The 25,182-nt window shown below is 39.1% G+C and overlaps 1 long non-coding RNA gene across 1 annotated transcript in view; it reads left to right on the forward strand.

The window, feature by feature from the left end:
- Window positions 1-19,236: 19,236 nt before the first annotated feature.
- The window catches only part of LOC140515570 (uncharacterized), a 109,022-nt gene continuing 103,076 nt past the window's right edge, over window positions 19,237-25,182 (forward strand). Inside the window, exon 1 of the long non-coding RNA XR_011971086.1 lies at window positions 19,237-20,165. This is a non-coding gene — a long non-coding RNA (uncharacterized lncRNA). The remainder of the gene's footprint in view (window positions 20,166-25,182) is intronic.

The following is a 25,182-nucleotide window of genomic DNA, read 5'->3' on the forward strand; positions in this document are numbered from 1 at the left end:
ATGGCTGGTTTGGACAACACTGTAGAGATTTGGGGTGTCCTTCTGGGTTAAAGCAATGTGGGCAGTCGGGACAGCAGGATGCATTCTCCCCAGCTGCTTACCTAGGATCACAGTCTTTGCTGAGTTTGTCTGTTCCTACAAACCAGAAGTGCAGAAATGGGGTGCAGAGAAAATGCTTCAAGGGCTATACTCATGTGGGGCATCTACAGTGGCATTCCCATTGCCATTATGAGTCCTTCTCTTTCCCTGTCCCAAACCATATCATCCCGATTCTAGTAGCAGTGCCCTCTCTCTTCTACCAACTTGGGAACAAACTGGGGAGGTGCAGCTTTGCCAGCTTATCGGTGGAGTCATAGCAAAGAGGTTCAAAGGCCTTGTGACATTTGAATGCTGCTCAGAGACGACTCCAATACATAGGCCCAATGAGGTGAAGCAGTTTGGTGGAGAAAGAGAATTAATTGTTTTCTCCCTGTACTCTTTTGGAATACTTGGGTTGGTATGTAACCATTCTGTGCTTTCTGGAAGCTGCCAATGAAGATGAAGCCAGGGTCATACTCTGGCCTCAGTCAGTCAGACATTTTGTTTTCACGGACTAAACTGACTGGTTTTAAATTTGATTAGTACAGTCAGTCCAGATTGGCTGCCCCTGAAAATGGATATGGACTGTGGTCTGAAGTTTGTTATTTCGAGTGGTTGATTGGTCAAGAGAACGTTTTCTATTTTATGTCCAGCAGAGGTCACCGTTGTTCTATTTTATCCCAGCTGACTTCTGTTTTCTATGAGGTATTTTTAGAACTGCAGTAAAACCCACAATACTTTGGTGTGATAAAACATGCAATAATTTTCATGAAATTTTAATGTGAACAATCGATTATTAATAAAAACCTTAAGAATATCTATTCTGAGTAATTGCCTTATGGAAAGTGGAGGGAAAATGTTGATGTTTGATAACAGCTATTGTCATCAGCGATGGCAATTTGGAGACTTTTAAAGAAACCCAGGAATAAATGTCAGAATTTTTGTGCTTAGGATTTTGTAATTATGAATAAAAAGGTTTTCATTTTGGAAATATATGCATTCCTTTCTGAAATTAATTTAGAAAGATATTTAAGTTTTCATCTAGAAAAAGGCGCTATTTCATATTAGAAATGGCATTATTTTTATTTATTTGGGGAGAATTAAAGGGACAAGTCTTCTTGCAATGGGGATTCAAATAATGAGAATGCTTTTTGCCAACCTCCAAACTATATAATACAACATTATGAGAGAAAAAATAACTATTCTTTGCAATTCAGAACAAGTTTAGGACTGAATCATGTAAACTATGTTTAGTGAGTTATTGCATGGACATTTGATTGGGCATTTTGACCCAATATTGGTAAATTCATTAAAGCTAGGTGTAAATCAAATGTAAAATGATTCATTTATTCAATATTTATTAAGCACCTATTATATGTAGAGTCCTGCACACTAAGTTTGATGGTACTGACGATATGATCAGTTTCCAATTGGACTAGAGCCATTGGTGGGGAACCTGTGACCTGGAGGCCACATGTGGCCCTGTGGGTCCTCAGGTACAGCCCTTTGACTGGATCCAAACTTCACAGAACACTTGAGGACCTAGAGGGCCACATGTGGCCTTGGGGCAGCAGGTTCCCCACCCCTGGACCAGACAAATATCAGGGTTAACTCCTTGTATTATAACAGACATACTAATTAATGAAATGCTTTTCTGAGAGCTTTAAAAAATAAATTTTGTTGATATCTTGTTTCTACATTACTTCTATTCCCTTACTGTATACCTCCTTCTTTTCTCCTCTCCCCTCTTCCACCCCCAGCCATCCCTAATAACAAAGATTTAAAAGTCCTGATTAGTTAAAAAAATCCTTGGTCCATAAACTATTTTTTGGCTTTGCTATTTGCTATCACTTCATAAATTTATTTTTGTGAAACTGAACTTGCAATTTAGGAATATGGCTCTGAGATGACAATAGTGTTTCTGTCAATTAATTGTACTAATGAGGTGAATCTTGGTCTGCAGCTTTCTGATCAAACTCTGAATTTATAGCCATTAGTTTTCCTCTACACATTTTTGTAATAAAATTTTAATTCACCTAGCTGGAATCCACACAAGCCGGTAGAAATTCCTTTAGAGAGAGCTCTTCAAAAGGAGTAAGCATTTAGGTAAAATGTAACTTTTCCTATATGGGCTTTTTCAACTTTCTTGGAATCTTAAATTGTTGTCCAAAACCCTTCCTAGCATTTTTGGCTGTTTTGTGTCCTAGCACCCTGGGCTGCTTGTTCCAGTGTGGAACTCCAGGCCTGTAAGACTTTGAATGGCCTTCCAGGTCTGGAGCTGGCTTTCTTAGCCACTTTGGCCTGTAATCCTTCCCTCCAGACTTGCTTATTTCACTGTTGCTGGCAGCTTTGACCACCATTTTAGTAGGAGTCTTCCTGCACACATTCCTACCAGAAGACAAACCTCTGGGTTGGGGGTGAGAGGCCCAAGGTACAACAAAATTCCATCATCTTTTCCCTGTTCTGTGTTCCTAGGTCCCCTCTGCCATTTCTTCACATAGGGATGAAGAAAATTTAGGTAATGTGAAAAAGTAGGGTGCATTTATGCCCAGAGCATAAAAATACCTCTGACTAGGTTCCTTCTAAATTGAAGGAGGTAACTTTCCACTTGTCTCTTTTTTAGAAGAGTGCACTATTTTTCCTCTCTTTCAAGTGGGGAATCTGCTGGTTTAATTTGTATACAGTACTTACTGAAAAAAAATAGACTTTCAATTAAGCTACCCTAACAGCTTTTAGATACTTTTATAAACTGTTCTATTAAATGGGTTCTTCAGAGACAGTTTTCTGAAGAGGAAAATATATCCCTCAATGAGAGAATAATTTGAATTAGCTTTGATTGAGGTTTTTTGGAACAGATTTAAAGTGGTTTCATGATGCTTCTCTAAAAAAAATTTCACTATCCTTAGTTAGGTTTTCAGCATTGTTTGGTGAAGAAGCATGATATGCTGGAAAGAGCATGGAATTTGACAGCAGAATAGTTGGATTCAAAGCCCAGTTCTGCTGCTTATTACCTCTATGACCCTGGATAAGTATCTCCACATTTCTGGACCTCATTTTACTCTTCTGTAACATTAAAGAGTTGGACTTGATGAATTCTCTAAGGCTCCCTCCATCTGTAAACATATGATTTTTTCCTTTCTGTGTCTTAGATTAGTCTTAGTAACAATGTACTTAAGGAAAGGGATATTCTCATGCACACAGCAGAAAAAGGCTAAAGTTATTGATTATGATTTTCATTTAAAAAATACAACCCTATATCTTTTTAAAGACTCAATCTAATTGCTCCATGACCTTGGGCCTCTCCTGATTTATCATCCTTTTCTCACCACATTCATTCCTTTCTTCCCATCTCTTTCCTCTTATCCTGCCATCTCTATCTCCCCAGTAGTCTAGCCATTCATATTCTGTAACCTCCATAAATCTCCAGAGTTTACTCATCAGGTCTTGGAACTTTTGGACACCCACTCAAAAAAGAGTATAAGTTAGCTATTCCTAACCCATTGAACTCTCTTTTTCTTTACCTGGTCACCCATATTTAAATACTTTCATACCAAAGATAATTTTGAGATTTCAAACCTGACAGGGAGAAGAATGATAGTCTTATAGAAATGAAGGACTCAGAAGGTAGGAGTAGTATGGGGGTTGGGGGATGACTATGAAATTCAGTTTTGGACTTGTTGAGTTGATAAATCTTTCAAGAGAAAAGATATATATCTGGCAGGTGAAGATGTGGGACTAGGGAAAAGGGCAGAGCTAGAGATGGAGATTTGGGAGTTATCTGTACCTTGAAAGCAAAGTAGGTGATATTTCTGAAACAGAGAGTATAAGAGAAAAGGGGCTGAGGATTGAGCCTTAGTGAATGCTCATGTTTGGGGGAAGAAAAAGAGAAGCCAGTGAATGAAAAAGAAGGATATTTTTGTTTTTTTAAAATTTATTTATTTTTTTGCTTTCAACATTCATTTCCGTAAGATTTTGAGTTCCAAATGTTCTCACCATCTCTCCCCTCCCTCCACCCCAAGACACTGTGCATTCTGATTACCCCTTTCCCCAGTCTGCTGTCCCTTGTATCACACTCCTCCCTTGCCTTATCCCCATCTTCTCTCTTTTCTTGTAGGGCAAGATAGATTTCTATAACCCATTATCTGTATTTCTTATTTTCCATTTGCATGCAAAAACAATTCTCAACATTCATTCCTAAAGCTTTGAGTTCCAACTTCTCTCCCTTCCTCCCTCCCCACCCATCCCCACTGAGAATGCAAGCAATTCAATATAGGCTATATATGTGTAGTTATGCAAAAGACTTCCATTATAGTCATGTTGTGAAAGACTAACTACATTTCCCTCCATTCTATCCTGCCCCCCATTTATTCTATTCTCTTTTTTGATGTTGTCCCTCCCCAAAAGTGTTTACTTGTAATTACTCCCTCCTCTCATTTGTCCTCCCTTCTGTCATCCACCCCACACTCCACTTATCCCTTTCTCCTCTACTTTCCTGTAGTACAAGATAGATTTTCATACCAAATTGAATGTTCATGTTATTCCCTCCTTGAGCCAAATGTGATGAGAGCAAGCTTCACTTTTTCCTTCTCACCTCCCCCTTTCCCACCCCCATTAAAAAAGCGTTATCTTGCCTCTTTCATGAGAGATAATTTGTCCCATTCCATTTCTCCCTTTCTCCTCCCAGTATATTCCTCTCTCACCCCTTAATTTTTTTTTGATATCATCGCTTCCTATTCAGTTCACCCTGTGCCCTCTGTCTATACGTATATAATCCCTCCAACTACCCAAATACTGAGAAAAGTCTCAAGAGTTACAAATATTATCTTTCCATGTAGGAATGTAAGCAGTTCAACATTAATGATTTCTCTTATGATTTCTCTTTCCTGTTTACTTTTTCATGCTTCCCTTAATTCTTGTCTTTGTAAGTCAAATTTTCTATTCAGCTCTGATCTTTTCATCAAAAAATGCTTGAAGGTCCTCTATTTCATTGAATTACCATTTTTTCCCCTGAAGTGTTATACTCGGTTTTGCTGGGTAGGTGATTCTTGGTTTAATCCTAGTTCCTTTGACTTCTGGAATATCATATTCCAAGCCCTTAGATCCTTTAATGTAGCATAATTAGTCAAATGGAAAAGGAGGTTCAAAGAAATTGCAAAACAAATCCCAAAGAATGAAAAAATAGAAGATAGTGTGAAATATCTCATTGGAAAAACAACTGACTTAGAAAATAGATTGAGGAGAGACAATTTAAAAATTACAAGACTACCTGAAAGCCATGATCAAAAAAGGGCCTCGACATCATCTTTCATGAAATTATCAAGGAAAACTGCCCTGATATTCTAGAACCAGAGGGTAAAATAAATATTGAAAGAATTCACTGATCACCACCTGAAAGAAATCCAAAAAAAGAAACTCCTAGGAATACTGTAGCCAAATTTCAGAGTTCCCAGGTCAAGGAGAAAATATTACAAGTAGCTAGAAAGAAACAATTTGAGTATCGTGGAAATACAATCAGGATAACACAAGATCTATCAGCTTCTACATTAAGGGATGAAAGGGCTTGGAGTATGATATTCCAGAAGTCAAAGGAACGAGGATTAAAACCAAGAATCACCTACCCAGCAAAACTGAGTATAATACTTCAGGGAAAAAAATGTTCATTCAATGAAATAGAGGATTTTCAAGCATTCTTGATGAAAAGACCAGAGCTGAATAGAAAATTTGACTTACAAACAGAAGAATCAAGAGAAGCATGAAAAAGTAAGCAGGAAAGAGAAACCATAAGGGACTTATTAAAGTTGAATTGTTTACATTCTTACGTGGCAAGATAATATTTGTAACTCTTGAGACTTTTCTCAGCATTTGAGTAGTTGGAGGGATTATATACATATAGACAGAGGACACAGGATGAGTTGAATAGGAAGGGATGATATCTAAAAAAATAAAATTAAGGGGTGAGAGAAGAATATATTGGGAGCATAAAGGGAAAAAATGGAATGAGGCAGGTTATCTCTCATGAAAGAGGCAAGTAAAAGCTTTTTCTGTGGAGGGGAAAAGGGGGGAGGTGAGAGGCAAAAAGTGAAGCTTAGTCTCATCACATTTGGCTTAAGGAGGGATAACATGCATACTCAATTTGATATGAAAATCTATCTTACACTACAAGAAAGTAGGGGAGAAGGGGCTAAGTAGGGTGGGATGGATGATAGAAGGGAGGGCAAATGGGAGGAGGGAGTAATTACAAGCAAACACTTTTGGGGAGGGACAAGGTCAAAGGAGAGAACAGAATAAATGGGGGGCAGGATAGGATGGAAGGAAATGTAGTTATTCTTATACAACATGACTATTATGGAAGTCTTTTGCAAAACTACACATTATGGCCTATATTGAATTGCTTGCCTTCTCAGTGGGAATGGGTGAGGAGGGAGGAAGGGAGAGAAGTTGGAACTCAAAGTTTTAGGAACAATTGTTGAGAATTGTTCTTGTATGCAACTGGAAAATAAGAAATACAGATAATGGGTTATAGAAATCTATCTTGCCCTACAAGAAAAGAGAGAAGATGGGGATAAGGGAAGTGAGGGGTATGATAGAAGGGAGGGCAGATTGGGGAAAGGGGCAATCAGAATGCATGGTGCTTTGGGATGGGGGGAGGGGAGCTATCAGGAGAAAATTTAGGCCTCAAAATTTTGTGGAAATTAATGTTGAAAACTAAAAATAAATAAAAAATAAAAATAAAAAAAAATTCTCAAAGGCTTTTTGTTGGTTTTTCTAGGCTCTTACAATTTCAGTTATTTATATTCTGGTTTAGCCCTGAATGTTTCAAGACTCCATCCATTTGTAGGCTCTAATTCCATAATCCCATGTTAAATGCTTTCTTATCATTTTGGGCAATGTCATTTGGAAATGTGATTTTTCCTTTTGTTCAGAGCCTAAATCTTTATCTGGTAGATCATTTCTGAGGCACTTGAAACTGGCAGAATGCTAATTGTAAAGTCTGAGATGCAGCTTTGGTAATGAGCGAAGGACATAGGATTTGAGTACAGAAAGCCAACATTTGAATCCTGGTTCTGACCTCTTGATAGCTGGATGATCTTGGGCAGATCACTTGCCCAAGCTTGCCTCAGTTTGCTCATCTGGAAAATGGAGATAGTAACCTGTTCTGGAGAGCTGTCATAAAGAAGGTACTTTGTAAACAGCTGTAGAAAAATGAGTGACTATTACTAGAATGTGCCTGGGTTTCATTATTTACTTGCTCTGTGCCCTCAGGCAAGTCACCGATCTCTGACTTTTCAATTCTTCTTTAGTAAAAAGGAAAGAATAACATCTTTATGTTTTTATTTTTATTATTTTTATTTATTTTATTTATGAAATTAGCTCAGCCTAATTCCAACCCCTCAGAGCTTTTGTGGGACAACAGGATAATGGGCAGGAAAGAATTATGCAAATTGTAAAGTGCTATCTAAATTTAAGGAATTCTTTTCTGAACATAGTTCACTTTGGTTAGAATAGGAGTGGGGAACCTGAGGCCTTAAGGTCACATGTGTGGTCCTTGATGTAGGTCCTCAAGTGCAGCCCTTTGACTGACTCCACTTAGATTCAAAGGGCTGCACTTGAGGACCTAGAGGGCCGCATGTGGCCTCGAGACCACAGGCTCCCCCACCTTTGGGTTACAACATGGTGAGCAATATGTCTGACAGGCTAGATTAAAGTCAGAAAATAGAGGACCTTAAATGCCAGGCAATATAACTTCATCTTGCTGGGCATCAGTTTTCTCATCTGTAAATAAGGAATATTTCTTATGCAACCTTCCATATGGGTTATTGTAGAGATCAAATGACATTTTGTATGGAAATTGCTTTGTCACCTAAATCCTTCATTACCTGCATGATTGCCAGCTCATCCCCACCGTCTCATCCTGGGCAAATGATAATCCACAAATCTTCCAAGGGATCTCTCAAACGCATTGGAACGCTTCCTTCCTCTGGATCTTTTACCATTCTTCAGTCAGCAGTGCAGCCCCCAGCCTATGCATCTGCCACCCTTTGCTTTTCTCATATGGGCTGCCCACCTCTTTGCACTTCCTAAAGAGTTTTTGCATGCAACCCATGGGACTATAAAGCACTGTTGTTTATAGTCATACATCATAACCTTGAGCCAGGTACTATGTTAATCTGAAAGAAACCCCATAGACTGTGGAGTGGGTTTCCTTGTGTTTTATAACTGTCCCTTAAAACTCCAGAAATTATGGACTGTTTTAGATAAGGCATCTCTTTGAGTTTTAAGCTAATTGACATTATTGACAGGCAACAGTCACAAGTATACACCCTGAGTAGGGGAACTTTGGGGGTGTCAGCAATACTTTTAGCCTACGTACCTCAATGAGTCCAACTGCATTTTAAAATCTTAGTCAAGTACAAGGTATTTTTACACGTGCAAGCACAGGAATAATTATGCTTACACCCTCAACTGCCTAGATAAAAAGTACCTTAGAAAAATCCACAGAGAGGAGATGAGCTTGATTAGACCTTTATTTATTAATATTCTGACAGCTTCGGGTCTCTTACCAGCTTGCAGAACTGAAAGGTAACAAAAAAAAAAGCAAATTTATTTCATATTCTAGAGAGTTTCTGTTCTTAAGAAATGACTTATTTCCTCTATGAGGACAGGGAAAGCTGAGGGAAGCTGTGATGGAAAATGAGATATATAGATTGTATTCAGGGCGTTCATTTCAAAGGTGGCTCAATGAAATTTACAAAGTGATACTGTGTGGTTGTATTTATTCAATTTCCCCCTCCTTCCCCAGGGACCATCAATTTTGATGTTTCAGAGAAAACGGCCAGTTCCTTATTTTCTTTTATAAAAGGCTATCTGTTTAACAATGTAAAAAATCATTTTTTTGGTTAGTATTATGTAGTTGAACTGTCCCTGAGTTCACATAATGGCTAGTAGCAAAATAATAGCTAATATTTATATAATGCCTTAAGATTTCCAAAGTACTTACAAATATTATCCCTTTTATCCAGCACCCATCTAGGAAGTTAAAATCTCTGCACACCTTTTGCTAAAAGTAGATGATAGTGGGAGAGGAGAGGGAGTTGAGAAACTGATGATCTTGCCCTTAAATTGGGGTTTGGATTTATACAGCAGAATGCTATTTAGCTTGATCAACTAAAAGAAGGCCATAATGACATTTGTCTAAATATTTTTTTCTTAATCAGACATAGCTACCTGTATTGGTGATGAACTCTTTATCCTGTGTTTGCCTTGGAAATCCACTGATGCATGCTGTACAGCGCCCCAATGAGTTCTGGTATGTTGCTTGGGTTGCCTAGTAATTCTGACTCCTGGGATGAGCACTATTAAATATAGGGAGCATATTGAGGGACTCTTGAAAAGATTATTTTAAAAATTAATGCATGTATTTAACAGCAAGTTGCGCTCTCCCTCCCTTGCAGTGAATTGATTTTATGGTCTTCCATATGTTACAGTAAAAATTCAAGTCTTTGGTGGACAGTAACACAGGGGATACAATTATATTTACTTTTTACTGTGAAATAATTTTATTAAGCTATTCAACTGTTGTCGTATTCACCTGTCTTAAGTTGTTTACAGTTCTTTGTAATTACATGTATGTTTTTTTAACAGATCTTTTTTCTCTTTATAATATTCTCACATATTCCACTAAATTTTTTAAATTGAGTTATTTTATTTGTTTTCAGTGTTCGACAATCACTTCTACATATCTTAGATTTTTTTCCACTCCCTCCCCCTTATTCCTCCCTCCCTCCCCACTCCCTTCCTGAGGCAGCGTACAATCTTATATAGGCTTGACACGTACATTCCTATTAAATGCATGTTGCATAGAAGAATTAAAATGAATGGAGGAAATCACGAAACAAAGCAAAACATAAAATAATACAAAAAAAATGGTCTGTTTCTGTCTGCGATCCAATCCCATAGTTCTTTCTCTGGATGTGGAAGGTGTTTTGCCTCAAGAGTTCACTGGAAATTTTTTAAGTCCATGCATTTCAATGAAGTACTAAGTCTACCAGAAAAATACCTTGCACACTGTGGTTGTTGCTATGTACAAAGTTCTCCTGGTTCTGCTCTTTTCACTTAGCATCAGTTCATATAAGTCTTTCCAGGCTTCTTTGAAGTCTTCCTGTTTATCGTTTCTCATAGCACAATAGTATTCCATTACCTTCATATGCCACAACTTGTTCAGTCATTCCCCAATCGATGGGCATCCCCTTGATTTTCAGTTTTTGGTCACCACAAAGAGATATTTTTGTACATGTGGGACTCTTTCCCATTTCTATGATCTGTTTGGGATAGAGTCCCAGGAGTGATATTGCTGGGTCAAAGGGTATGCAGATTTTTGTAGCCCTTTGGGCATAGTTCCAAATTGCTCTCCAGAATGGTTGGATCAGTTCACAGCTCCACCAACAATGAATTAGTGTTCCGACTCTCTCACATCTTCTCCAACTTTTATCATCTTCCTGTTTTGTCATGTTAGCCAATCTGATAGGTGTGATGTGGTACCTCAGAGTTGTTTTGATTTGCATCTCTCTAATCAAGAGTGATTTAGAGCATTTTTTCATATGATTATAGATAGCTTTAATTTCTTCCTCTGAAAATTCCCTGTTCATATCCTTTGACCATTTATCATTTGGGGATAAACTTTTGTTTTTTGTTCTGAACTGAATATGCATGAAATAAAATGGACATTTCCATATCTATATATCTGTATGTATGTATGTATGTATATATGTATATATGTTTTGGGAGTATGGTGCATATTATAGACCATATCAGAGTGTTTCCTGGAGAATTATGATGACATATAAGAGAAATGCCTTGGAGAGACTGGAGCATGTATTGACATTCTGTAATTAGAGGGTTAGCCAACTGGAACTATTTTGTTACACATAGTAGAACAGAAAAAGAAGAGTTTACATAAACCATGAATCTCTATTTTGTATAGCTTGCTATAAATTTAAAGCAGAAAAATTCAGATCTTTTCTTCTTGTCTATGATTCTTTCTGGTATTTCTTATGTTCTTCTACGTGCATTTAAAAAGCTTCAGTTGCTCACTCTTCTTTTTCCTTTTTGGCCACCCTATCTCTAACCTCCTTCTCTTATTCCTACCAACTAAAAAATAAAAATAAAATCATTGTAACAAGTGTACAGGATAAAGAAAAAAAAGATTCTTGTCTTCTGTCTTATAATGTATCTTGAGTAAATCAGTAAATTCCAGGAGATGGGTAGCATGTTTTATCATTGGTCCTTTGGGATTTTTGGTTGGTCAATGCATTGATCAAAGGTCTTAAGTCTTCCAAAGTTATTTGTATTTACCATGTTGTCATTGTAAAAGTTGTTCTAGTTCTTCTCACTTCATTCTGCATCGGCTCATACAATTTTCCCAAGAATGTTATTATTATTTGTTTCTTCAAGGGACATGTCATACTCCCTCTCTTTGAACTGAACCCGATGAAACCATATTTTGTTTTTAGATAAGTTTTCCATATGACATTGTCACATATGAGTCTATATGACACCATACTTGCTGATTTCATCAGCTTCCATGGATTTAATTATCATAGCTATTCTGATCATTCTCAGATCTCTTTGTCCTGCCCTAACCTCTCTGTTGACCTCCAGTTTCACACCTCCAAATGTCTTTTACACATCTTGAACTGGATGTCCAGTAGATGTCTTAGACTCAACATGTTCACAATTGAACTTCTCTTTCCCCCTAAATCCTCACTGCCCTCCTACTTTCTCTATTACTGTCAAGGACAACACCATCCCTGCAGCCCCTAAGGTCCACAACCCATTGAATTCCTCCCTCTCTGTCGTCCCTCCATATCTAGTCTGTTGCTGGGCCTGTTAATTTCCTCTTTGCAACACCTCTGGAATATACCCCCTTGTCTCCTTTGACACTGCCCTCACTTTGGTGCAGGCCCTCATCACCTCTCCCCTGAACTATCGTAACAGATGATGAGTTGGCCTGCCTCACGTATCTCCCCACTCCAATTCACCCTCCATTTAGCCGCCAAAGTGCTTTCCTTTCCTAAGGCACAGGTCTGACCACGTCACCTCTCTTATTCAATAAACTTTAGTTACTTTCCAGCACCTCTGTTTGCCATTCAAAGCCCTTCATAACCCAGCACCTCCCCTCACTCCAACCTCCCTGCTTCCAGCCTTCTAGTCTTCTTAGACTAGGCTGTCATCCAATGACATTTGCTCTTCCACATATAGGACACTGCATGTCATGACTCTGGGCATTTTCTCCGACTATCCTTCTTATCTCAAATGCTCTCCTTCCTCATTTCTGCCTCCTGGCTTCCCTTGCTGCCTTTTAGTCCCAGATAAAATCCCATATTCTATGGGCTCCTTTTCCCAGCCCCTCTTAATTCTATTGCCTCCCCTCTGTTAACGATTTCCTTTTTATCCTGCATATAGTTGTTTGTACATATCTGTTCATCTGTACATCACCTGTTATTTCCTCCATTGGACTGTGAGCTCCTTGAGGCCGAGGACTGTCTTTTGCCTCTTTCTGTATCCCCAGTGCTTAGGAAAATGCCTGACACATAGTAGGTGCTTAATAAATATTAATGGACTATTACTGACTATTGACATTTCTACATGACTCTACATAATAACTAATTTTTCTTCACATTGGCTTAATTTTTGATAGAATTGATTGGTTATTTTGGTATTATGTGTAATGCTTTGAGTTTTGTCTCAGTTTCCTCATTTGTAAAACAGGGATCATAGCCTACCTCCCTGGGTTATTGTGAATATCAAGTAAACATAATTTTTTTAAAAAAAAGTTATTTATTTTTAACATTCATTTTTAAAAAATGTTGAGTTCCAAATTCTTTCCCTCCTTCCTGCCCTGTCCCCACCTCTTGAGAAAGCAAGCAATAGATCATTTCTGCATGTGAAGTCATGCAAAGCATATTTTCATATTCACCATATTGCAAAAAAATAAAAAGCCAGAAAGTGAAAAAAGTTATGTTTCAATATACACTTAGAGTTTATCAGTTGAGATAATATTTGTAAAGTGCTTAGCATAGCAACTGACCCATAGGAAGCACTAGATAAATATTAGCTATTATTTTTTTTTAAAATTATAGCAAAGTACTTTCCATAAAAGCAATATTGGGAAGGTAGGGGCAGCTAGGTGGTGCAGTGAATAGAGCTCCAGTGCAGGAGTCAAGAGGACCTGAGTTCAAATCTCGCCTCAGACATTTGACACCCACTAGCTGTGTGACCTTGGGCAAGTCACTTAACCCCAAGTGCCTCATCCTGGGTCATCTCCAGTCATCCTGATGAATATCTGGTCACTGGATTCAGATGGATCTGGAGGAGAAGTGAGGCTGGTGACCTGCACAGCCCTCCCTCACTCAAAACAAAGTCAAGTGCAAGTCATGTCATTATTTCTCTGATGGCATGGTCTTCTTCGGCAACGAAGGATGAACACACTGGGAAGGTAGTAGCTATTCAAAAATGTTGTCCTTATTCCCATTTTACAGGCAAAGAAACTGAGGCTCTGAAAAGCTAAGTGATTTGCCCAAGGTTGAATAGCAGGTATGTGTTAGAAGCAGGGCTCCCACTCAGGTCCTTTCACTCTAAGTTCAGTGATCAGAGCAGTCCTGGATTGTTCCTTGTATAGAAGCCATTTAAGCTGAAGCAAGGAATAGGTCTCCCCTCTACCTTAAAGATACCCCAAAAGTTTGGTTTTCTGGCTCCTCAAAGAAGGTAAAGCCTTCAAAACATATACTATAAAGAAATGCAACATAGTGCATACAGCATTATGCTGTAACCTAGTCTGCTTTGTTACCTTGAGGTAAAAGCTTGAGGAAGTAGGCACCATGCCCTGGACCTGGAGGCAAGAAGACCTGAGTTCAAGTTCAACCTTGGACATTTAGCAGCTGTGCAATCCAGGACCTGTCACTAAACTGCTGACTACCTCAGTTTCCTTATCTGTAAAATGGGGATAATGACGGCACCTACTTCTCAGGCTTGTTGTGAGTATCAAATGAGAAGGTATTTGTTAAGTGCTTAGCATAGTACCTGAAATACAATAAGCCCTATGTAAATGCTAATTCCTTCACCCACTTTTTCCTCCATGCTGTTTGCATTTATAAAAGAGTAAGATGCATGTTTCAGTTTATAGTTTGTTATGCCTAGAGTTTAAGTACTGACTGATTTTCATGTGACTGGGCTTTCCTTTGCTTCTGCCTAGATCACCTAATATGGAGACACCAAGGACCTGCTTCTGGAAAAATAAAAAAGACATTCTGCATTTCCCTACTACATGGGTGGGAGCAGCCTTTTCTGTTGGCTTCATAGCCAGATGAGGCTATGTTTTTAAAACTACCAGACTAAGACAGTCTTTCTTTTTATTGCCCGTATCCAAGGCCGCTAAAGGTCCTCTTGTAGCATAGGCACCATGAACTGAACTGGGTCAGGGGAAAGAGTAACTTTAACTCCCTTTTAGGCCTTGTGGCTTCAGCAGTTGGACTTGGGTTTTTGGTCTGTTCTGTTTCATTTGTCTTTTTCAGTTCTAACATAGGCAATGAACTTCTGGGCTCCAGACTTCAGGTCACACATGAGCAGTATTCCAGGCAGGCCAGCAGGGAAGCCAAGAGAAGCCAGGGTACTCAAGACACAAGCCGATAGGGATCTTGGACTTGGAACTTGGTAGGCTTTTGTTACACAGGAACTGAGTTTAGCTGTGAACCTAACGCCCCTTCAATTTTCAGAGACTGAGGCGATTTTAGAGGGGATTTACCCCAAGACATTTGAGAGGATGTTGGAGTGTTTATTCTTGCTATACTTTTGAAGGAAACATTCCTTTGTAAAAAAAAAACAAAAACAACAAAACAATGTGTAAGTGGTTAAATGGAACAAGGTTCCCCCTAAAATCGAGGGAACCCAATGGATGGGCATTGGATCTGTTGACAATGAGACTAGATATTCTGAAACCCCTCTGAAAAGGTACTGGAAAACCCTGAGGGCAGGCCTGAAAAGTAATAAACCTGGCCTTAAGGTAGTAGAGGCCTGAGTATTCATTGTTTACAACAACTTTGGATGATCTTAATATTAACCAAAAATTTTTGGCTCCTGTTAAATCATCTGTCGAACAAACAGATGATCTTCCCCTTAGTAATCAAAAGGTACTAGTTTCTTTGTTGAGAATTTGCCACAGGGAAACAAATACATAGGAATTAGGAGAAGACACCACCATTTGCATCCCAATATTTAAAGTCTTCAGATACTGTTATCCTATTGTGGTGATTTTCCTCCTTGGCTCCCATAGGTGTGGGTATAACTCTGAACTACAGTGTTTTCTCTGCCCCTTTAGAATCACATCTTCCTGTTTATTTGCATTTCCTTCTCCTGGTCCGAATTACTATGTTTCTGCTTTTAGCTTGGTGACTTGACTCTGACTCACTTTCACTTCCATGGCTTTATCATTTGGTTCAATATTCGTGAGTCTGGGCTTGACCCTGACACCCCTATCAGAGGGGCCCAGCAGGAATTACTAGAGCCCTTCCCTGTGGCACTTGAAAATGGAGTCTTTTTTTTTCTTTTGCTTCCTCCACTTTCAGGTGAATTAGATAATTTTTAGAACTTTCAGTTTTCTTAGTAGAAAATTTAGTGACAAAAATTGGATTCAATGTATAACAAAAAAAATGTGAATTAGTTTTTAAGCTATATGGATAGTTTTTCCCTTTTACTTTCACTTATTCCCAGAAAGGGAAGGGAGATGGTGTAATTTAATGGGTCACTGTCTGCTGTCATTACTGGTATCCTTGATGGCTGACATGTTGATATTGACAATCCCCAAAGGTACTAGAGACTGTATTCCTAGATTAAGTAGTGTTATCCTACATAATTTTTTTCCATTCTTTTTGATTCAAATATGTCTCAAAACTACATGCTTAATTTGGAAATTCACCTTACCAGGACAGAATTAGAAACAAAACTTCTATAAAAATCTAGGGTTACACAGCTGATATCTCTTTCGAGGAATGCTTGATAAGTACATAGGATGCACCTACTGGTTCTTTGGCTACTTGTGTGCATTCCCACCTGTTTCAAATGCATCACGTCCATTCCAGACTTGGTTGGGTGATTATTCTGGGAATGAGAAACAGGAAGTCTGAATAACACTGCTGATTTTTCTATAGAAAGTCTGCTGTTCACGCCAGCATCAGAGCCCAGGCCCCGCAATCACATGCTGATAATGATGTGCCAAAAACCCGAATAGAGAAGGAAAAAAGAGAGGGAGAGAGAGGGAATTCATGGGCATGTATTTGCCAAGAAGAGAGCTTATATTAAGTATCTTGAAAAAGCATAAAGACCACCTGGGATGTTAAAATTTATGTACGGTAATGAGAAAATGCTGTCTGCAAGCAGCACTGTGTCAAAGAGTGACACCAGAGAGTAAATTGAATTTGGTCTTGTGGGAGGCATGCAAGAGACCATTTCAAATTGAGATTTTTGGGGCTTACTAATGTCCAGTCTTCTTCCCCCACTCCAGCTGGAAGTCTGGGTGACAGGTTACCTATCAAAGCACGTGAGACAGAGCTGACTGGAAAGGGAACTAAAGGGGCTTGTTGGCATAGTTCCAATCGAGATGGTAAATGTGCTTAAATTACTTCAGCAGAACCAGTCTTTACTAGGTCTTCTGGGTAGCTGGGGACATGGTGAATGGCAATAGTACCAGATCAGGTCCTTCTCTTGCTTTAAGCAATTAACTATCTGAAAACACATGAGCCAGCTTCATTGTTTGGTGTCGAGAGGACATGAGGGAAAAAATGCAATTTAAATACACACACCTAGTTCATGGGATTCATTATTTACACTAATTGGACCTAGCTCAGTGTATGTATATGTATGCAGACATACATATATATATACACACATATATATGCAAACATACAACTTCATACAAATGTATATATAAAGATATGTATGTAAGATCTGCAATTTCATTGGCATAGGAAACCTGTGCTGTGGAAACTTTCTTCACTGTTGCAAATGATCGATTCACCTTAGAGTTGTTAGAATATTATAGAGGAAGTTCCTCTTTGAATAATTCAGTCTTAGAGAAGTGATACTTTAGTACATGGAAAGGTTAAATAAACTTACTCATGGTATGCACCAAAGGCAGTACCAACTCAGGACTTTGTGCCTCTGAGGCCAGGTCTTTGGTCATATCTCATTCTGCCTCAAACCAGTATGTTTTCTTGGATCTTTACTCTATCTCAGTGTGTTATTGCTCCACAGACTTCAGAATTGAAGAGTATATGGTCCCCTACAGATAAGAAGGAAATTTGAGTTTTTGTTTCTTTGCAGGAGGTGGGGGAAAGGTACAAAGGTAGAAAGAAGCATGAAAAACCAGCTCTTGCTGGTGATTATTTCAAATGAATCCTGTATACAGCTTTTTTGGGTACATGGTTGTTTGTATGTTGTGTATTGAATTAGACTGTGAGCTCCTTGAGATCAAGGACTTCTTTTTTTGTCTTTTTTTTATATCTCCAGCCTTACAGTGCCTGGAAATAGTAAGCACTTAAATGCTTATTGACTGACTCACTGACTGACTTATTGCTGCTTTTCTTGGACAGCTAGGTGGTGCAGTGGATAGAGCACCGGTGTAGGAGTCAGGAGGACCTGAATTCAAATCTCACTTCAGACACTTGACACTCACTAGCTGTGCAACCTTGGGCAAGTCACTTAACCCCAATTGCCTCATCCTGGGTCATCTCCAGTCATCCTGATGAATACCTGGTCATTGGATTCAGATGGCTCTGGAGGAAAAGTGAGACTGGTGACCTGCATAGTCTAGGGCAAGTCACATCATTATTTCTCTGATGGCATGGTCTTCTTCGGCAATGAAGGACGAACACACTGCTTTTCTACAGACTTATGGAGCTTTAAGAAAACATTATGTGGATGTTCTTCATCCATGTTTTGCCCAAAAAAAGATTTCTCTTTTTTTATATTTGTATCTTCTGCTTTCCTGAGTAGGGTCTGAAGACTCTGGATGGGTTTGGTGGAAGGAAGAGTGATGGATTTGTAATCAGAGGACCTGACTTTGCCAATTACTACCTGCATGACCTTGGATAAGTCATTTAATTTCTTTGGGCCTAAGTTTATTCCTCTGTAAAATGAAGGGATTGGGTTAAATGACATCTTAGGCCCCTTTCACCTTAGACTCTAAGGACTTTCCTTGTAATTCCATATTAGGCGAGAGAGAGAGAGAGAGAGAGAGAGAAAGAGAGAGAGAGAGAGAGAGAGAGAGAGAGACAGGGAGACAGAGAGAGAGAGAGAGGAAGAGAGAGAGAAAGAGAGAGAGGGAGACAGGGAGACAGAGACAGACAGAGACAGAGACAGACAGAGAGACAGAGAGAGAATGCTCTATTAGAAATATTTTCTCGAAGAAAATAAGTGCTCCTATGTAGAGTGCCATGCCTTGGAAGAACAAGACTGGCACAGCAGGTGTCCCTCAATGGGAATATTTTCTTCTTGACTGGACCAAAATTAAAGAATTCCCATTTTGAACTGAAAATAGCCAACTAGGAATTCTCATTACTCAGTACTTTTCATTTTAATAGAAAGTAGACTTTAGCTTGATAACTCAGAGCATTTATTTATTTGTTGAGGTCTCAGTTAATTTGAAATTCAGTATTGGGTTAAAATCTATTCCTCTCAGAGCAAATCTTTGGTTAGGATAAGCTTGACAAGATCATTAAGTAAGGGGCAAGTTGGGGAACTTATTGGAGGCTGAGCCTAAGGAGGCTGTAGGCTTTGCAGCAGGATATGAAAGTTTTTGTGTAGCCTGAAAACTAGAAATTGAATTAACTAGAAGACTGCTGTGTAAAAAGATCATCTATACTAGTTAGTTTTCAGCTAAGAATATTTCAGAAATGGGAAAGAAGATAAGCTTTCTTTTAGTCAATTTCATGCATATTTTGGAGAGTGCAAAGGATCTCTCTACATTATAGTGGATCCAGGTGAAGGCTTCATCTCTGTCTCATAGACTTAGCACGGGCTTCTGAAAGGGGAAGGGGGAGAGAAAAGAGCCCAGGTGGGGGAAATGTGGAGCAAACCTTATAAAAGGAGTATCACTTAACTCTTAGGAGTTTCAAGAAGTTAAGCTTTCAAATCCAGACGAGGCTTTTTCAAAGCTTCCCTTAAACCACCAATGTGGAATACCTTGTTAATGACTCTGCCTGAATGCTAGTGAGAGACTTCCACCCCTTCAACAGGCTAAAAGCTTATATGAAAAATGTTTATGAAATGACTCCACTGATCACTGAACTTTACATAGCATCTGCTTTTAATGACCTTTGATGAGACACTGCCTGGCCCTTGTTTATCTAGGAATTTGAAAATAAACAAGGCACCATGTTAATGGAGTGTATCTGTTCTTGGGAATGACAAGATCAAATAGAGAATAGAGGAAAGAATGCCTACTCTGATTAGCATGAAGGATCAGATGGTAGGAGGTAAGGGAAGCTGAAAAATAGAAGTGAAGCTGCTGTGGGTTAGTGGTTCTTTCTTGGTGTGGCAATAACAGTCAGTCAACCAGGACTTGTTAAGTGCTGATTATGCTCCAGGCCCTAGGCTACCAGCACCCTAGCTGTACCAGGTTTTGCCCTTGGGTATTAGCCTAGGGGAAGGGAATGCTCCATGTGCCCCTCCCTCTTTGACTAACTGTGCCCCAGGGACAGCTTTGGCTCCATAACATAAGACCAAAGGTAGACTTAGCTCCTAGACTAATCTGTGGTGCTTTGAGATACCATTTGAAATTTACAAAGCCCTTGACATTCTTCATCTAAGTAGAGTCTCACAACAGCCCTACCTGTGAGACTATAGGACAGGCATTATTGATTATTATCATTTTCCACCTGAAATCACCAAGGGTTACTAACGATCTACAAGTGTTAGATGCCAAGTGTTGGGCATACAAAACCACAGAGCAAACAGGTCCTGATCTCTGGGAGCTCTTTTGTGCAATCCATATCCAACGTGCTTGATTTGCAGAAGTAGAAGCTCACTGGGCCAAGGTAAGAGACTTGCTCAGGGTTGTCATAAGGGGTGACTCAAACTTGTCTCTTCTGAGTCTTTAGTTAAATGCTCTTTTCAGTCATACAGCACAGCTTTATGCACCCTTCTGTTCTTAGATTATTACAATCAAGTAAACTAAGCAGTCAAAAGTAAGCTAGATTATGCCATTCTGTCACCTGTTTTGCAAAGATTTCATGTTTTTGATTGAGAAATGAATGATTCAGTTGCTCATAGTAAGAGACGAAATGGAGTTTGGGCATCTTTGGAGAGAAGGGAAGGAGATTGTCCTTATATCTCTTTGCTTAGAAGGAATAAATGTTTGAAATAGTCATTCACTTGTGCCTAAATTCTTTCCTCATCTGCAGTGATATCGTTGCTAAATTTGTAGTATGAATATATATAGTCTGTGATGTTTCTGGAAACAAATATATTTCTGGCCTTTAGAAAGCAAGTTACCTAACCAGTTTCATTTGTGGAATAATGAAATCCTTTTGTGAAAGAGATTCTGGAGACAAAAAGCATTATGGTACTGACTTCTCTAACCTGACCTCATGGTGGTTATCCCTGACCTCCAGGGGGTTATTTCAACTGCCTTTTAGAGAATTCTGATAAGCCCAAAGTAACTTACATAGCTCTCTCTGAGGGTGACCTCCACAAATGTTATTTGAATTTGGCCTCTGGCCTTCTCTGCATTTCATGTACTAAGCAAAGAACACACTGATAGGGATCAAAAACCAAAATAACAGCATGCAGAATGAAGAGCTTTCTAATGACCGTTGTATGTGCAGCCACAAGTGTCCAAGGACAAAAAGTGACAATTCTTTCAGAGTCCTCAGAATCCAAACTCTTTATGTGACTCCAAAGGAAACTGAGTCCCTAGAGAGCTGGATAGCCCAGTGTAAGATCACTAACAAGATCCTAGGATTAAAAATGTCAAGGCCGTTAAAGGCATTAAAGCCAGACCCCACTGTGTGACTGTAGGAGAAACAGAGGCCTAGGGAGCTTCAGTCACCAGTATGTAATCACTCACAGGTTCCTAGGCCTAGAACTAATAGGACCTTAAGAGCATTTACATTAGAGACCCCTCCATGCATTCTGCCTGAAACTGCGGCCTAGAGAGCCAAATGTGCTTTCTAAGATTGAGCCTACTTTTTCCCACAGACCTTGTGTGTAGCTGTGGGAGGGCATATCCCATACTTTTGAAGGGACTCTTTTTTTGTATCAGTTGTTCATATTCTACCATATAGATAAACATCTGTTAATGGAGACTCTTGAATAACAATCTTAGAAAACTTGGGGTTATGCTTAGACTCTTGAGTGGATTTTTACCTTTCGTCTTGGGACCCAACCTGCTGATTCTCCTGGGAGCTGGGGAAATAGCCGTAAGGTATATGTTGCCCTCCTATGATCCAGGCTATGTGTCAGGCAGAATCTTTCCTTATTATTACTCTATGGGGCACTTTAGAACAGGGAAGACAGCCTGCCATGGTACATGATAGAGTTAGGCCTTCAGATTCATGCCATCTGATTCCCAAGTCCAGTGCTTTTTCCACCATGCTATGCTTTTTCTCAATCTATTCATTTAATTTACAGTTCTAACTCATTCAATGACATAAAATCCTGTCTCTTTCTCTTTTCATTTATATTGGCTTCATTTTTGGTGCTATTTTCCCTTTCCATGGAGAAAGAAAAACCTAACCTTTCCCAGCACTAAGTTGACTAGTTTAATGATCACCACACTGGCTCCTAACGAGTTATGCTGGAAACAGCTCCCAGTTATTGGCTGGCTACTATTGCGTGACTACATCCTAGAGCACTGCGGCTGGGTGTTTTTGTCCCTTTTGGGTACGTGCCTCTTGTTTGGTTTCTATCAGAGCTTATTCAATTTCTCATTGTGCTAATGATGAAAATGCCTCCCACTCTTCCTCCCCTACACTATGTAGCTTTCCCTTTAGCTTCTCTTCCTGCTGCATCTGAAATTATGCTTCCTATCTGTTACGCTGTCACTTAGGGGCTGGATTCCTTTCCTCTTTAAGGTGTGCCTATAGTGTCCTTGTTCTTACTCCTGCATTCGTAAATTTGTCCTTTCAGACACAGCTTCTTATTCTCAGACTCTGACACTGGCTAGTTGAATGATCTTTGTTGACTTATCTTAATTCTCTGAGCCTCAGTTTTCTTCTCTATAAAAGGGAAATTATAATTCTTTCCATCTACCTCCTAGGTTTGTTATGAGGAAAGCACTTTACAATATATGAAGTGGTATGTAAATTTTTACTATTAATGCTACAACTACCACAACTGTTTTGAATGAATCTCCTCTCTCTGATTTCAACTATTTCCCCAGCAAAAGCAAAACTAAGACTATATTTAAAATCAGTGTGAGAGAGAAGTGTCATACAGATTATGGAAATTACAATAAAGTATTTCATATGTAAATGGATTAGCATCGAACATATTTTACATAACAAAATATTCTGCATAACTGAGAGAACAAAGATCCTATCTAGGCTTTACTGAAGACTGCCAATAAATGAAGAAATCATTGTAGCTTTGGATCCAAACTTGTGATTTCATGGATATGTGTAACTTCCAGTGTGAAAACTCACTCTGCTTATGCAGATTATGAACTCATATTTAACTTAGGCTTTTAGAGAGTTGGCTGGAGCACTGAGAGGTTAAGTGACTTACTCACAGTCACATAACTAATACATGGCAGATGTTAGACCAGCACCCAAATCTTCATGAGACTTTGTAGCTAGCTCTGTCTAATCTATCATACTGGTTTTTCAGGTCATTGTAATAAGACTGATGAATAATTTTCTAAAATATTCAGTGAGAGTGTCAGATGATATTAACTCTAAGTGTCTAGGGTGCTAGCTTCATGAAGTAAGAGTTTAGAAACTGTGCTTTGTTATTCACTTTTGTTTGACTTTTTGTGACCCCATTTGAGGTTTTCTTGGCAAAAATCCTGGCATTCATCTCTTTCTCCAGCTCATTTTACAGAGGAGGAACCTGAGGCAAATAAGGTGAAGTGACTTGACCAGGGTCACACACCTAGTAAGTATCTGAGGCCGGATTTGGATTTTGGTCTTCCTGATTGTAGGCCCCGCACTCTATGTACTGTACCTCCTGGCTTTACAACATGCCTTGTATAGATTCTTTTCCATTAACTGTGAACCCAAGAACTTCTGGACCACTGGCAGGGTGGGGATTCCCATAGCAGCCAAACATTGCTTCCTTGTAGCTATCCTCTGAAATTTCAGTTGGTTGAAAATGTGTACAACTGATATTTGGAGATGGGAGAAGGAGGTAGGCTTTAGCTTTTCTCCTGTCTCAATTGTTAGGTAGTATCATCTGACCTTTCTTCTACTGTTTGTTTGCTTTTTGGGCTTATCATCTATCTGTGACAGACATGGTGAAGTGGAGAGTAAGCTGACCTTGGAGTCAGGAGAACTTAAGGCTGAGTCCCACCTGTGTCACGTACTGGATGTGCGATTCTAGGCGAGTCACTCAACTTCTCATTGACTACATTGACGAGATGGTGTTGACCTGCATTTGTAGATGGAGTTCCTCCCTGGAAGCTTTCTGTGCCAGTGAAATTACAGGCATGGCCCCTTTCCTCATCTGTCAGTTGGGCATGATTCATACTGGAGACACTTTGTGAGACTGGGACTCCATTCACCAAGTGGAGATTTTGAACTGACTTCTCATGGCTGAGGAATTTTTGGTTTCTGGCCATCATGAGACCTATATTTATTCATTGCAAACTTTCTTTGGATGATTTCTATAAAACCAAGTTGCTGTGAAATAACACAGACAGCTGGGGTTGCTGGTACAAATTGTACTAATTTTTAATGCATGTGATTTTCACACAATAGACAGTTTAGGCTGAAGTAAAATTTTCAACCCAGTAGGAAAAAATATTCCTTTTAAAGCTTATTATATTCTTATCAGTCCTCACAAAATCCCTTTCTGATATCTCATCGATGTGTGGAGGGGACCTGGGTTATTAAAGGCTATGCCAGCGGCCAGCCTCTGGCCCTTTCTATCAGTATGGAAAGACTTTGAGCATGGGCCCAGGATAGATTGTGTCTGCCTAAAGGTGAAAGGATTTGTCGCAAGAGGGTTGGCTACAAGGTGATGGATTTCTTGCCCGTAATAATCCATGAAAAAGATAAAAATACAAAATGATCTTCAGACCTGTGCCCCTTTTGTTTCAACAATACCGTGGCCGACTGGAGGAAGAGGGAACCACAGGCACAAAGAATCAGTATTTAAACTGTTCTTACATATGAATTTAAATGTTAGTATTCTAAAATGCAGTCTTTGTCAGCAACGAGCATGCCAATATACTATTGGAGAAACTGAACCACACCTAATACTGCTATCCTTTTGATATATGAAACCAGAAGACAAAAGAATTTGTGTCTGATTTGAAGCTTGGTTCACAGGCTCTCTTTGTAGACATGAATAAAAGAGCTGGTGAACTTGCTTTCACAGTACACGCAAGGGCAACTGGTGATGTTTAATGGGATACCAGGTCACCTTACTTAATGATGCTCTTGACAAACAGAAGCAAATAGACCATACGAATATAAGTGCAGCTTATATAACCATATCTGTTAGGAAAGGTAGAGAAGTCAGGAAATTCCATGAAGATCTTGAAAGGATCCTGCAAATGAAATCAACATATAGCTTGATACTCAGTGACTTCAATGCAAAGGAACAGAAGATGGTGGTAAAAATGTTGGAAATGTGGCTCAGGATCAAAACATGAAAAAACCCAAAGTTGAGGAGACTATGCAAAAAGCTTATGCATTAATATTTCCTTCAAGAAGACAGAAGGCTCTTGATGAAGGGAGCACCAAGCAAAACTCCATTCCATTTAACAAACATGTTATGGTCCTGCGATGCACAAGGAACCATGGGATACAAAGATAAAATGGAGGATTATAGGAATTTAGTTGAGTGGAGGAGGAATGAAACATGTACAGAGATAATTATAATACAATGTAA

Source organism: Notamacropus eugenii, chromosome X (genome assembly GCF_028372415.1).
Source record: "Notamacropus eugenii isolate mMacEug1 chromosome X, mMacEug1.pri_v2, whole genome shotgun sequence".
Classification (NCBI taxonomy): Eukaryota; Metazoa; Chordata; class Mammalia; order Diprotodontia; family Macropodidae; genus Notamacropus; species Notamacropus eugenii.